Raw genomic sequence first — 15,775 nt, forward strand, 5'->3', positions numbered from 1 at the left:
CACGTCCCCGCGGCGCGGCCGCGGGCGCTGTGCGCGCACAGAGCCTGCCTTGTTCGGCTGCCTTTGGGGTGAAAGTTTGCCATTGTCACAATTTGTTACCGAGTGGACGTAAATGTTAATGCCAGATAAAGGCGCCTGTTTTCCCTTTCGCTAAAGACCTGCACTGTTAAAAAAAAAGAAAAAGAAAACGAAAAAGGAGCTGCTCTAACATTGCATTTTTCCCTTCCTCTGGGAAGGATGCATAACAGCTCCATCAAAGATCGTAAAAACATCTGTTTGATTTCAGAGGCAAGACTGAGCGTTTGGGCTTGGGCTTCCCTGTGCTGTGCCAGTGGCAAAGAGAGAAAGGTTTGCCATGGTAACCGAGGTGTTTAGCGTGGCATCTCCATGCTGTGTTAAAAGATGCAGTCTTAATGCACTGGTTCATAGACCTACTCTAGCAAAGTTGAATAGCTTTCCCCTGGTGGCAAAGTACAAGCTGCCTGACAGCCAGGAAATCTCGTAGTTGTCCTGGCTTTTGAGTTAATTCCACAAAGACTCAGTGCATTAAACACCAGGAGCCCAGCTCTGAAGTCTTGGCACAGTCACAGCTCTCGGAGGAGTCACTGCGAGTCAGCAATCGTATTTACAGGACTGGAAAACACCTGCAGTTCTTGTTGACGGTGGTTGAAGCTCAGCGTCCCTGAGAATCAGACCCTCAGCACCTTGCAGGATCGTAACGTCCCCCAAGAGCTGTCATTGTGTCTGAGGTTTCTGGGAGGTATTTAGAGAGTTAACGGTCCAATTTTAATTGAAAGTCAATGGCAGAAAGGCACCCAGTTCCCCTGAGCTTCTTTAGTACTCCTAGAGTGTTTGAAAAATACAGGTTTTTCTGACTTTTGTTCAGTGGGGAAAATAACAACTCTGGTGTATTAATATTTGAAATACCAAGTGTTACATCCAGTGAGATATTTAGACACCTAATTCCCCAGTTACTCAGCACGTAACTTGGCACATAAATTGCTCAGCACATAAATGAGTTTCCCTGTGTCTTTGGATCTGGCCCATGGTGTTGCTCCACCATACGGCATCCTCCGAAGACCACCACCGCTCTTCTCGGTGCTCTGCGGGTAGGTGGGAAGGGTGGCAGAAAGGCAGCGTGGCTGAGACTGGACTATCCCAGAGCCAAAGACAGTGTCAGAATCCGCATGAGGAGCAGGTTTTACAGCACAGAGCAATAACCTGCAGGAAATAACAAAATCAGTAGACGGTTTGGGGAACTACGCTTCTGATTAGCTTAATTCTGACATAAATGCCACACTCGGGAACTTATCTGTGCACGGAGGTGACTAGGAATATATTGTCTATTAATTCCTCAAAGGAATGGCTGCGTTCGTGGGAATGGTTGAATTTAAGACCAGCATGTGGCATTCAGAGGAGCAAGCTGTGCAGTGCTGGGCTCCTCTAGCCCTGCAGAAGCCAGCAGGACTCCGCTGCGTTTAGCTCTGTGGCAGGATCAGGCTGTAGGAAAGCTGACACCGAAACAGCGGTGTAGGTTATGGCTGCGAGGCCGGACGGGCTTCACACCGACGCCGCGTGGGTGCTGGGGCTGGCCGCTTGCCTCTCGGGTGCCTCGGTTTCCCGAATTGCAGCATGCACCGCCTGTAGTTATTACCGTTATTCAGAAGCCTAGCTCACGTGCAGTAAGGGATTACATTTGTAAAGCTGCTTTGAGATCCTTTGATGTCGAGTACAGCAGGATATAAGTGAAGCAGACTATTAATATTCGTTCGTGCTTAATAGTTCTACATTTCCCATTTATTTGAGGCATATTTCTCTAAAAACACTGACCAAGCCTGCTGGGAAGCCTTCTTACCAGTCAGAAGGAGAGCTTTTCATTATTTCTTTTTCCTTCTACTTAATCTTTAGAATTGCCAACAAGTTAACAAGCTGTTTTCGTTTTCAAGTCCCAGAGTGGCTGTGTCAAGAGAAGAGTTGTAACGTCGTGTTTCTTTGTGCTGCAGAAATCTAACATGGTTTTCCACCTTGGAGACCATGAAATGTTCTCATGCGTTTTGTGTCCCGGCCTGGGAGCGCAGCAGGAAAACGTATTACCACAGCGGCTGGTTTGGTGGCGCGGATGAGCGTCCAGCTGCCTTCCCATTACAAGCGCCGCTTTTCCAACCCGTTGGTGGGTTCCCAGGTTTTCTTTTGCCTACACGTAGCTTCGAGGCGCTCGAGTGCTACTGGGATTGTGGCTCGTTAGCGCTTTCTGCAGACGAGGCTGTGATGCCCCGCTCCGGCGGCTCCGGTCGAGCTCGGCAGCGGCGGTTCGGAGCGGGATGGCAGCGCTCGGTCCGGGCAGGCGGGAGCTGTGGCCCGGGGGGCGTCTGCGGGGCAGCGGCTCGGCTCGGTCAAGGCGCCCGTGGCGGCAGCGGCGCCTTGGACTCCCGAGGGCTCCGGGTGCCGCTCGGACGCGCCCGCGGCTGGATGGGGCGAGCTGGGAGCTCGGCCCGGGGAGGGTCCCGTGCCCTCAGCAAGAGCGCTCAGCAGCGGGGCTGGGACGCGAAGGAAGCGCGCGGGAAACGCCCTGGGCAAGCTGCCAGATCGGTCCCAGCGAACACCGAGCGAAATCACTCGCCCGGGAGCTGAATTAACACCGACAGCTTAGGGGAAGGAGCGTGCAGTAAGGCCGGATTTAGTTTGAGCTTTTTCTCTCTTTTTTTTTTTTTTTCCCTCTCTTTTTCCTTTTTTTGGACTGAGAGTGAGTGGGTGAGCTCTAGGATTGCTTTCCCTCGACAGAAAGAGCTTTTTATAACAATTTTTGTACCAGACAGTGGGCTGTTTCTGTAACGTGCAGCTCGGACGAAATGCCGTGTGACGTCGTGGCTGCGCGTGCGCCGCTACAAGCGCGGGCAGAATCTGAACCCGGGCTCCGGCAGAGGGAAGGACACACAGCCTCTAGCGGACTGTCGGAACTCATCAGTGCCTGGGGACACCGACCGGATTTCTTCGTGTTTAAGCTGTTCCGCCCAGCCGGCTCGCGGTCCGGTTGATCCGGAGGAGCAGCCGTGCGGAGCCCTCGTCTCCAGCAGCGGAGCCGTCTCCGGCTGTGCCGCGGCTGCCGGGCCGTCTCAGCTCTGTTCCCTCGGCTGTAGCACCGGCATAAAGGCCGCCAAGCACACACGAATTTCCCGTCACCTCTACAACCTTCCCCCCGTCCGTGCCCAACCGTTGGCTGATTTGAGCATCCGAGTTGGACACAACATGAAATACAATGTCCGGAGAACACACACCGCTCAAGAGACGTGAAGCTGGTCACCCCACCCTGGACGTCCCAGGGATGCCTAAATCCTTCGATCTTTTCCCACCTAGAGCCCCATGGTCTCCCTCCCCCCCCAAAAAGTCCCTGGAAGGTAGCTAGAAAAAGCAGACGTGTTGGCATTAGATTGATTAGATTAGATTAAATTTGCTATCCAGGGATCCACATCTCCCCTGGGAAATGCTTTGGGGTCTACATCTCAAAAAACAGTGAAAATCCTGTTTGTTTTATATGCTGAAAAACTTAGGCACAGTGGCGTGGGATAATGTTGCGATTCGGCTTTAATTCTCAAGTTTCTGGCTCTTGTGGCTTTGTGTCAGATCCTGCATGTTCATCGGAGGCTGTGTTTTGTGGTGCAATGATGAGATAGCCACCAGTGAGTTTTACTACAGCGGGCTGTTAAATAAAATGAACTCCTTGGGTAGATTATATAAACAGTTTCTGAGATGTATGCTTGGGCATGGAAATATGGTTTGAAACCAGTAAGAAAATGTTCCCAAAATAAAAACTTGTATACACATGGGAATATGACAAAGCATCTACTTACTGTCCAAATACGCTGTGGCGTCTCTGTGGGACTGGGTTTTATAGGAGCTGAGTTTACTTTGAAATGCTGGTTTATACTAATTCAGAAATACTAAACATGAAAATAAATGTGCTCCAACCTTACTCAAATAAATCCGGAGGATTAGCCACAGAAAAGAAACTGGGAATTTGCACTTAATTTATTTGTACATGAAAAATAAAGCAAAAGTTCTTGTAGCAGACTTAATTTCTGCTTTTCACAGCACATGTTGCATTTGGAGTTTGCTAGCATTCGCATGCAGATGCAGAAAGCCCCGTTATTGCAAAGTGCCTGCTGCGTCGCCGTAACCCGTCCTACTTCCGGAAGCTGTTCTCAAGCGAAGGGAGGTCGGTGCCCCATGCCTGGGGCTCTGCCCTCCGGGCGGCGGTGGCGGGAGCCTCCCGTGGGCTCGCAGGTCCTGGCGCCGCAGGCGGGAGCGCGGCTCGAGCAGGGCCGTGCTGAGGAGCCGGCCTCGCGGGGCTGCGGCGCGCGGGAGCGCTCGCGCCTTGCGTCCTCGGACATCCCTGCGCCCCTCGGGGGTCCTTTGGGCATCCGGGCGGACAGAAGGATAGAGACCAGCTTGGACATTCGGGCTTTTTTCCATTTCATCTTGCCAGGGTCCCTTCGGGGCTGTCCTCCTTCGAACGCCACCCTGAGGGGATGGCGGTCCCTGGCGTCTGTGACCGCGGTGCTGCGCGGCCGGATGCGCCGAGCTGCCCCGCCAGCCGGAAGGTCTCCGGAGACTGCACGAGCCCGGGCAGTTGTGGTGATGCTGGTCAAGTTCGGGCCGCAAATCTGAACGCATGTCCAAGGCCTTAGCGAAGCTGCGGGCTCGGACCTGGATCTGCACCACCGGAATGGCCCCGCCGCTGCAGCAGCAGTGTGCTCCAGGATGGGGAAGGTCCGGGAGCTCAGTCCATTTTTGCATAGCAGCAGTCTCCTGAGATCGGTCCGGCTGCTGGAACGAGACTGCCAGCTTTTTGGCCCCGAACCATCTAAGGGCAGCTGTTCTCACAAGATTTTGGCAGCTTATGCATTGTAAGTGGTGCTGGGATCTAAATCCTTCGGGTCTAACCCAGAAGCAAAGCTGCCTGAAGTCTGGATTTAGAAAAACTCCAAAACATACCTCACTATTCTTCGAAGGAAATTTGGAATTTGTGTTCCTGTCTCATCTCTGTTTAAAATATTAAGCTGTTTCATACTTCTTGCTTTTGGAGCAAAAACCCTTTAGCTATCAGATTTTTATCCCACTTTCTGCTGATCACTGCCAATGTTTAACAGGTTTCGAGCTACTAGTGGCCAAAAGTCATTTCTGGTGGACAGCCTAATTAAAATGAGCCATCGAAAACCTGGCATAGTCTAGAAGAAGTCTGTGTGTAGAGTATCTTTTTTGAGGAGAGTTGGGATAAGCTTATAGCGTAATGATAGCACTTGATGAAGAAGGGGAGATTTTAATGATGTTAAGGATGAGTTTTCTTTTTTCTTTTTTCTTTTGGTAGCAGAAAACATAAGTTTCCAAAGGTTTTTGGCCTCGTGAATCCCTGTCATCCCTCGGTATTTCTCATAGGTCATTCAGTACCCTGGCAATCGCGATGCGAACTGAAAGCAGTGCAAAGGCCCCATAAACCATGTGCTCCGTGGAGCAGCTGTGGGCACTTACCAGCATTTGGGAATCAGCTCACGGAGAGCATGGGCTCAGGTTGGGCTTTCAGCTGTGCTGTGATAAGTCATTAAATAGGAGGGAAATCTTGGCTAAATCTCAGCTTGAGGGGACAGATCCCCCCCGGAGAGCAACCCATGCGGGTAATCCCTTCTACTGATGCCTTCTCGTGGCTTGAGTCGAGGGTCCCCGGATGGTGCGCGGGCGCGTGTCGCTGCGTCGTCCCCTCCTGCGAGCGCTAAGGGCAGCTCGGGTGGCCGTGCCGCCGCTGTCTGCGAGGGCTCTGCTGGTGCGAGAGGCTGCTTGGAGAAAGTCCTCGCGTTCTGGGGAGAAACTGAAATCGTAATGTTATATCCCTGCAGTCTCCTAACCTGTAGCATAATGTTTTGCTGAGATTTGGTGCCACGGTAAGCTGCAGAATCCAGTGGATTTTGGTGTATTTACTAGGTCTTTCCAAACAGCCCTGGAAACTGTTTTTACAAATCTTGAAGGCAGCAGAGAAAAACATGCAATGGCAAGGAAGAGAGAAAGCCTTTCTTGCTTTGACCAAGTAAGAGAGGTGCTCTGCTGCTGAATGCAGTAGGACCGTTCACTTCAGCAAGCTTTAAGATTATTCTGTTGGTCTGGATTTCCTAATTGCTAAAAAACAGGACCTCCGGAGAAGAAGCTAAGAGATGCCATGCAAGCAAGTAAATCACTGTAGTGCTTTCCGACAGCCTGGAGAGCGTCTCTTGCTTTATGCGGATGCCGTCTGTAAGAGGAGACAAAGCACACGTGTGTGTGTTGGAAAGCTGGGCCACAGGTCAGGAGATCCTGAGCTAGACCTCGATCCCGTCTCGCTTTCCATAATCAGCCATTTCACGTGCTTGCTTGGACGCCTCTGCCCTCGGGAAGATGTGTCTCACGTGCGTTAGAGCGGAGCAAAGGTATATTTGTGGGCTAACGAAGCAGCGCGTGTCCCTCAAAACACGGTTTTGTGCCTCAGTCGTTTGTATGTTTGGAGTACTCGGTTAATGAGTAAAAAAAAAAAGTTTTTCTTTTTAATCTTTTCATGCCAGACTACCTAACTAGGCTGCGGTCTGAGGATGCGTGGAGTTGCTCCCTTTCCGAAGGGCCGCACCTGGGCGCCGAGCGCGCGGTGTGCTGGCAGTGCCTGCGGAGGATGCCTTCGCTGCGCCGGCGCGGGAGTGAACGCTGCGATTCAGGGAGGCAGGTTTTCCTGAGGATGCATAAAAGAAGAGCAGAATTCTGCTCACTATCTCGGAGCCTAATTGATTCTGCAGAACTAATGAGGAAAATACAGGAAAACATTTACTATAAACTATTGCTAAATGAAGCAGATTTGAACTGACGCGTGCAAAAGACCAGTTCTGTTAGGTAAAAAGTCGTTACTTTAATGGATGCTTTTTTCAGCCCAGAATCGCACAGATATGCCTTCAAAGCACTTTGAAGATGTAAAGTGCTAAGTGTCAGTAGTAGCAATAATAAGAAAAATAACCTCCGAAGACTGAGGAGCCAAATTTACTGTCCACTCAGAACTCCTTCCTGTGGGAAGGAGTTTGAATATTTTGAAATTGGTTACTGAAGCCAAAGCTAAACATAAATGAGAAACACAGCTTGAGTGGTAGAAGGGGGGGGACTCTCCTGAGGAAAGAGCAGCTAAGAAAATACAGTCTGAATAAATCAGACTTCTTATTCCAAACAACTTCAGCGGGGACGTTTTAGTTCAGCTCTCAAAACCAGTGAGAACGTCCTTGGAGCGAGGCACTCTTGCGCTGATAAATTCTTCTTTCTGTCCCTGAAGAACTGGGCAGGAGAAAGCATTTCCAGCAGGGGTGATTTTAAAGGACATGCAAACTCCCACAGCCTGAATACATGCCGTTTTGGCTACGGCAACCCCTTTGGAGCCTGTTGTTCGTTAATCCTTCTGCCTGCCCCTTCCTGGGGGACTTGGTTGTATAATCCGAAGTGCTGTATTTAATGCGGGACGAAGACTGACCTAACAGGCTTGGCCAGTCTTCCTGGCAGCACGAAGGACGTGCGATCTCAGTTAAAAGGCTGGTATTTTTTACGTTCCTCTGCTTGAAGCAGTCTCGTGTTTAATGGCACGTGCGGGGCCGCCTGACCGCGCATCCAGCTCAGGTGCTGCTTGCAGGGGCTGGAGCCTCCGGGGAGGCTTCCAAGCTCTTACGTGCTCCTCGGCACCCTGAGGAAGGCTCCGTTTACTGGATGCCCGAAGTCGGGCAGCTCCCGCCCTTCCCTCCTGTACCTTCAGCTGCAGACGTAACGGAGGACCAACAGCCGTAGGAAGCCCTGGTTTGCTTAAGTGGCCGCCGGGCCTTGCTCTCGCTGCAACCAGCTTGCTAGCTCTGCCTGCCGCTCGGCTGCCGCCCTCGCGCCTTCCCAGGCTCTGCGGTCACCTGCTCCCCTGCGAGATCAGCTCGCGCACGCGAGCGCTGCGAATAGGAGCATGTGAGATCTACCCCGGGCTGCTTTTTGCCAGAACTGCAAGAAGAGCTCCGTATTTTAGCCCTCCGTGATAAAGCAAAGCGCTGAGAGCCTCTTCTGGCTTTTCCGAATCACTTCAACGTTGGTGGTTTGAGGTCTGAGTCCGCAGTGGGGGTGAACGTGCCTCTGCTTAAGTTTAGATGCAGCAGTTTAATCTCGTCTAAGTTCAGCCTTGAGAACTAATTGAAGATCTTGATCTTTTTGTCTTTGCAGTCTCCCTTCCAAACAGTTTCCCATTTATTTTTGGGGAGTAGATGGGCTCGGCTTCTCAGGTCAGTTCCCGTTCTGAGTCTGGCTTCAGAAATGCAGACTTCTCAGCCTGTCATTTTATAATAGATGAGCACCTCATGGTCTTTGCTGAAAACTCCAGAAATCAGAGAAAGGCAGAACTACTGATACGGGTAGCTTTATGGTACAGAGCTGACAATGACAGGGCTTTCAGGAATCTCTTGCCTCTGATTGTGCAGAGATTCTTGAGTAATTGCAGAAATGGTTTGAGTAGATGAAAAGTCCCAGGAGAATCACTTGTCTGCAAAGTGTTTGCCTCACCCTGCCTTTCCTAATGGAGATTGTTACTGTGCTTGCTTGGTTTTACTAGTTATTTGCTCTGCTCACTTAATTTGAGAGAGACAAGCCTGAATTCCATACTCATTTTAATCAGGTGAATTTCCCATGTGAAGCTGCTAAGAGTGAATGTCAGAGCTGGCAGGAAAGAAAAGGGTTTGAGTCTAAAGTAGAGGAAAGACAGAATTAGTTTTATATGACAGGGGAAAAAAAAAAAAGGCTTTCTTGTAAAATAAAAATTAAGATAAGAGGCTGAAAAGCTCCCAGGAATCAAAAACTCTTCAGAAGCCAAAGAAACACTTTTCAGCCTTGGGATGACATTCATCTGTTGTAGAAGGGAGGCTAGTGAATTGATTCAGTCATTATTCTTTCTACGCAACTAATGCATCTATTCTGCTGGATGCCATTGGCTTTGGTACAGTGAATGCTCATTTGTCAAGGGAATGATGATTCATGGGGATTTGACAGAGGAAATCTGTTGATCGTTTTTTATAAGCAATTACTTCTATTCAGCAAGCCGTTAACTTTCCTGATTCAGGCCTAGAAAACTCCCGCTAGGAATGAGCAATTCTGGTGCTCTGGGTTATGAATAGAGAGTCCAGTGTAAGTCTGGGCTTTATTCTAGGCGTTAGAGAAGACATCCTTTTCCACAGAGCGGTGGCCAGCCCAGCATGCTGTTGCGTTTCCATGAAACCGGTTAGAAATGTGAGAGAACAAGTGATGTTCCTGGTGAGATCCTTGACAAAGCTGCCGCTTCATCTAGATCCTTGATCTAGTTCCTTTGACCATGGTAAAGGGAGGGCAAAGACTTGCTGGAACGGTTGGGCAGGGGAGCCGTGAGGTGGCTCGGGCCATTCGCCCGTCCCCGCGCAGGGGACTCTCTTGTGATCCCCGGCCAAGAGCGTCCTGTAGAGAGCCATCGGCAGCCGGCGTGAGTTAATTGATCCGACTGCGGTGCTGCCAGGTCTGGTGGAGCAGAAAGTATGATGTGATCCGCTCCCTGCCTTTTGCCTCCCCTTCAGTCTGGCTGTGAGCCGATGCTGAGGGTTTAAGCAGAGCTGGCACAAAGGCGCTTAGGATCTTCCAGCCTAAAAAGGCAAGACACTCTGGATTTATTTGGTCAAAACCACAAATGATAGCCCACGGTGGAGCACAGCGCTGGAGGGAACGAGACTGATTCAGTCTTCGTGTTCATCTAGGTCAAACAGGAGTCACTCTGCGGAGGTTAGCGTGTTGGCACGAAACCCGCGTGCAGGAGGCTGGGCTGAGACCCAGGGAACGCAGTATGGTGCCCTGAGATCAGGTCAGCTCCGGCGCCTGTGCCAGGCACGCCACTGCAACCAAACAAGCCAAACGCAGCGATGAAGTCTGGATTAGTCACTGCCGTGAGCCGTACTACAGCAGCGCCATGGTGGTGGCGGTGGTGCCGCCTGCCCTGCGGTGGGTTGGCTTTGCAACCGTTTAATGTTCTGCCATCCCTTAGCGAGGCGTTATGGCACTTTGCCCAAGTCACCGTTTTGACCAGTGCAACCCCTTTTTCTCCTCTCTGCAGCACTGTGATAACAAGGGCAGGTCCCTTTGTAGAGAAGAATGAGAAACGGTGGGATTTTTATGCCCTGAGCAGGATTTGCGTCAGGACGCCCAGCAGCAGCCTCGTGGCGGGGTCGGAGCCCGCTGCAGTGAGCCAGGGACATCCCACCGCTTGTACCGCGGGACCCCCCACTGCTCTCGGCAGCGTGCATGGCATACGGGAAGACAAGACTGATGTTCGACTGCACAGCTATATGCAGATAATCATTGTTTCCTAAGGCATAAACAAACACAGGGGTTTATAGAAGTGATCCTAAGAGCTTTTTCTAAGTGGCCTCTCGCATGTGCTTTAGACCCTTCAGGATAACATCAGAGCCGATCCCCGCGGATGTGAGCTAGCAGGGTCTCCGACATGGCTCAGGCTGTGCTGATCTGCACCAGTGAGAACTGGCCCCGTTGCTGTGTCTAGACACAGACGTGATTGCGAAGTGACCCATGGCTCCCCATGGACAGGAGGTGAACCAGGTTGCAATTGCGAGTAGGCGGGTATTTATTTTGATAGCGTGTTGTTTGTGTTGCACTAGTGGCTAGCAGCGCACCATAGGCCACGGCTGGCCTGCGCTGGCGTTGTGCAAACACGCAAAACACACACAAAAAAGCCAGTTCTTAGCCCAAGGAGCTTGTAGTCTAAGTAAACAGCGAAACAGGGTGCGAATTTTATTTCAAGTCTTTTTATTTTAAGGGCGTCTGCTGTGCTTTTGGAGTCCTGATTGTTTAATGTGGATGATTCTTGAGGAAAAATGCAGCAGGATTCATTTTATGCGTGCTTCTGAGCCCGAGTGCCTCAAGTGGTCAAGAGTGCAGAGCGATTTGTCTCCCCTTGCCTGGAGAATACGATGGGAAGTCGCGGGAGCTTTCCGATAATGCCTGTCCTTGCAGCAGCGCTGCAATTAGAGACCGCTTACGTCTCGAGTGCCTTAACAGCAGAGTCCTCTTCTGAGGATGACATTTTCCTCCAGGCATCTTAAAAAGCCTGTTTTTGACAGCTCTGGTTGCGACACTCCAGCAGATAAACGCGTGATTGTGTGTACAAACTGCCAGCGATACTGCGAGGGCTCCGTAATGAATAGGCTGCGCCCGGGGAGGGGTTTTGTGGCCGAGCCTGGGTTTTGCCCCGCACAGAGGAGGGCTTGTACTTTCTGTTTTCATAATGCAGCCAAGTCTGCTTGCCACCATCTCGTGCTGCCCGTTCTGTTATGGTATCCGTGGAACATTTCCACATCAGATTTTAGTGTCTCTCTCTATTGTTCAGCTGTGAATTCATGCCCTGCTATTGTCTTCGGACAATGTCCAAATTAGTTTGAATATTCTGTCTGCAATCAGAGATTTCCCGAGTCATACCTAAATGTTAATAAAAGCCTAATGGTTTATGTTAAGAAAGGCAGGAGATAAAACTAGAATCCTTTTATCACAGAATTTAATGGCCTGAAAATGTCAGTTGTGTGGGAGCAACTGCCAACTTTTGAGCCTATGAAGAAGACTGCTAAGTCCCACAAATCAACAAGTTTGGAGCGGATTATCGGATGCTAGCTATGTCATTTTCCCAGGACTCCAGGCATGTTATAAGCCAACACTTTAATCCACTCTGATATGATGCATGAAAGGGGCTGGATTCACTTTCCACTTACTGTTGCACTATAAAGCTTTCAGACTTTCTGTAGTAGAGTAAGAAAGAGCCTTGCCGAAAGCAAAAGCTTCAGGGCTTTTTTTGAACTACAGCCTGGTTTTGATTCAGAAATAAACTCCATCTTTGCTTGAGAACTATTCTTAAGGTCACAAACACAGGATACGAAAATCAGTACATTTCATGGTTTTCCTGAGTGCTCCCTCACCACTCCTCTTCCTCCTTCTGTTTCCAGCAGACTTCCTTCCGAAGCCGACATCCTGCAGTCTTGCCTCTCAGGCAGACTACTTAAGGGTGAAAGAGTTGTAATGGAAATTCTGGTAAACCATTTTTTTGGTTTATGTTCATTTTAGGCCTGAGATAAAGAACTGAACTTGCACCATAAAAATAGCTTAACATTTGAGCTCTGATGCGATTGGACATCTTTTATCTATTTCTCGCTTTGTTTTTGTGGTCATGCTAAGGGGTTAATCTGACTAAGCCTTGCTCTTCTGTTTGAATTATTTGGCACCACTTGTGAGATTTCATAAAAATACAAGGGCCTCCTTGGGAGCGTGCGGGGATGGCAGCGATGCTGCTCAGCCCTGTGCAGATTGTAGGTTCTCTCCTGCTTGCATCCAGCAGTGACTTTTCTTTACCATAGGAGTGGCAGAATCCGATGTTTTGGATGGAGAATGATCTGAATCCATACCCCCAATATTTCCATGAGTTTCTGAATATCCACAGTGTGCAGCAAAAAAATAGTGCCAATATAGTAAATGCCCACAGGGTTGTTTTAAAATGCAGAAGCCTGAAAGATACTGGGTTCGGAAGAAAACTTCTGTTTATGCTTTGCCCGCTTCAGGGAAGGTCGGTTTGGTTTCAAATGGAGATTTAACCCATTCTGCATCAAGAATCCTGTTAGCACTAGTTTCAAGGGAGATTTCCCAAGCTGCAATGATTGTCTGGAATGATTGTCTGGTGCCTGCAGAAGGATGTGACTTGGTCATATCCTGTTTACCATAAAATGACAGAGTTAAAATATCTTCTTGGTACTGTAGTTCACAGACAGGAGCAGCATACTGTGTCACCCCACCCTGGAACCCGGGCGAGGGAAACACCATATGTCTCCTTTTGCCTGTCCTTTGGAGCAGCTGATGTAATTTAAAGAAAGGTGTTTTAGCGGAAGGATATTTGCAACCAAACTAAGGCCTGGTCTGCACTAGAATAGTTGCATCCTGTTTACCATAAAAAACACTTTGTGCTTATATTAGGTCTGTAACGCGTGATTTATAACCAGGCAGCCGCAGCAGATAAGGAACTTCCCCTGCCTTCAGTCACATGTGAGAAGAAGGGCTGCATCCCCAGCTTGGGAGGTGGGAAAATCTGCAGGCAGGCAAACACCTGCGCTCCCGGGAAGCCGCTCTGGAGCGGTGGTGCTGAACATCCCTCGGTGACCCCGAGCAGCCTGACGTGGCTCTGGGCCGCAGCTGCCCAGCGGTTAGGATTTTCACACCAAAGCCTTATGAGCTCCAGTTAGTTAATGCTGGTAAAGAGTGCTGAAGGGGAGCTAGGGATAATTATCCCCAAGCCAAGTAAGACCAAGTGCGTTTCTAAAGGTTTGGCTGCAAATGGAAGGGACTGTGAGTGACTAGCCATACCCTATGTATGCTATAAGGAAGTTATGTCGCCCAGTTACAGGGGACACAAACGCTTAAGAATTTGGGCTGCAATTTTATTTTTTAATAGAACAAAATGGTATAAAACTGCAAAATACATTTATCAAAAAGTCGCTTGCGTTCACAACACTTGATCCTTGTGTCTCGGTCCCATACAAACCCAGCTATAACTCCAAGTGTGTTACCTTCTCCTTGACACTCACTTTAGCAGAAAGTTTTTTAAATCAGTCTTTGTTACTTCATGTCTGACGCAACCAACAAAGGCAGCAAACTTATGGGTCTTGTGACTGCCGGAACGGAGGAGACCGAGTATCATGTTGGTTTTCTTGGAGAGAACTCAGTCTGCAGCCTGTGGCAATAAATTTACACTTCAACAGCAGTAGGGAAATGACTTCTAGAAACTGTTTGCAGCGATTTACTCTGTCTAGGCAGTGAAAGAAGAGCAGTTCTTCAAAACAGGAGAATATTCTGCTGTGTGTGTCTCATGCATGGAGGACGCTCTGACTCTTCTCTCTAGTAGCTGCTAAAAATACCTCCTCAGTAATGTCCATGAAGGCACTAAGTATTCAGGAAGCAGTGGGGTTGTGTTTCCTGAACAGTTATTACAACAGATCAACAGCTGACTGGCACCTAAAATTCACGCCCATCTTTATGGAGCTGTCTGCTCCCTTCGCTAATGCAAACACAGGCAGGAGGACTGTGCCACCGGTTTGTGCTCCCCACACTTGACCCATCCCGCTGGGGACCTGCCCAGGGCTAAACCTAAGGAGCTGCTGCAGGGAGGCTGCCAGTCCTGCCACGGTCCAGTGGGGGAATTTAACCTCTCCCCGCCTACGTGGGGATATGTTCCCTCACACCCAGCAGACACCGACCAGTTGCTCAGCATACGCTTTGGATTTTAGCAAGCTTCTTCCCCGGTTTCCTCCTCTGTGCATGTGTTGTGGTGTGCCACCAAACCAGAAACGCGTCCGTTCGGGGCAGCCTGGAGCAGGAGGGCGCGCACAGAGCTGCCCTGAGTAATTGCCCTGCATCGCGCCCCAAACTGGGGCAGGACGGGGTGGGCGTGAGGCAGGAGCTGATGAGCACGTCTTGTGTGGGGCTCTTGCTCTGTATGCAAGGCCTGATGGATTTGCCTTATCTTCTAAACTTGTTAGCAGCAGATTCAAGATTGGGAATTTTAACATGACTGAAGTGAGGAGAGAGCTAAAGACTTAGTCTGACTCCATAATAATAACCTAATGATAATTTAGGAATTAAAATACAAAACCTAGTACTCTCGACCCAGGCAGGAATATGCTAAACAGGCTGGCTCTGAACATTTTCTGTGTGGTAGAAGCACAGAGTCCAGTATCTTAAAAAACAAAGATACAGCCTCAAATCCCTGCATTTGGCCTGCTTAAATTAGCACTCCCAATTATTATTTTGGAAGAGATACCTGTATGACGGCTTGAGTTTGGTAAGGTGTAAAACGTGCTTAGTTGTAAGGATGTATGAAGTCTGTCAAGAGTGTTCCCCTGCTTTGAGTTATGTGCAAGTACTTCCCGCAATCAGGGCCTTAATTTCCTGGGCTTTTAGGCTAGCCTGTAGTCTGCAAATATCAGCAGTTGTTAGCATGTCAGTCCTATAGCTGCATACCAAACCCCAGCAAGGGTGACAGCAAAATCGCTGTTTCTTTTGAGATGAGCTTGAAATGACACTGCAGATGATGCAGTAATGGCCCTCAAAATGTACCTGTTATTTGAATGGCTTTGGCTGTACCCACAGCCCTTCATAAAAGCTGCTGCAGAAGCGACAGCAGGTAGATTATCAGCAGCGAGATGTTGTGATATTTAGACGTTGCTGAATCCATCTGCATTGCCCGAGCAGAAGTTATAAGGAGAGTCTCCGTGGATTCCGGGCGAGAGTGGCTGTAACTCCTGGGTATGCCTTAGAGGGATCGGAGCACTGCAGAAGATCGGCCAGGTTTGCAAACGTCACTGTCGAGCAGGGACTGCACTAACGGATTTAGCGCAGGACGGGCAAGTCTGTTGCCTCGGTTTGGGCCACACGAGCCAAACGCCTGCTGACGGAGTATCGCAGAGGAGCTGTGTTCGCCGCTGCCGTGGCTGCTGTACACCCGTTAACAGACCCAAACGGGAGCGCCCGCACCGCTTTCGCACCGCCGTGGCTTGCGGCACGAGGCCGGGAGAAGGGGCTCAGGCCTGCTCCCGAGCTCCCAGGAGTCCAGAAGAGCAGCCGGGCCTCGGTCCGCCGCGGCGCCGTGCTGCGCGTGGGGAGAGCCGCTGCGCTGGGGCCGGGCCTCGAC

At 49.9% G+C, this 15,775-nt stretch overlaps 1 protein-coding gene across 1 annotated transcript in view; it reads left to right on the forward strand.

Moving 5' to 3' along the window:
- The window catches only part of PLXND1 (plexin D1), a gene marked incomplete at its 5' end in the record, with an annotated part of 94,448 nt that overhangs the window by 1,634 nt on the left and 77,039 nt on the right, over positions 1–15,775 (forward strand). The window lies entirely within an intron of this gene.

Source organism: Apteryx rowi, unplaced genomic scaffold, assembly GCF_003343035.1.
Source record: "Apteryx rowi isolate R43461 unplaced genomic scaffold, aptRow1 scaffold_4, whole genome shotgun sequence".
In the NCBI taxonomy this organism is placed as follows: Eukaryota; Metazoa; Chordata; class Aves; order Apterygiformes; family Apterygidae; genus Apteryx; species Apteryx rowi.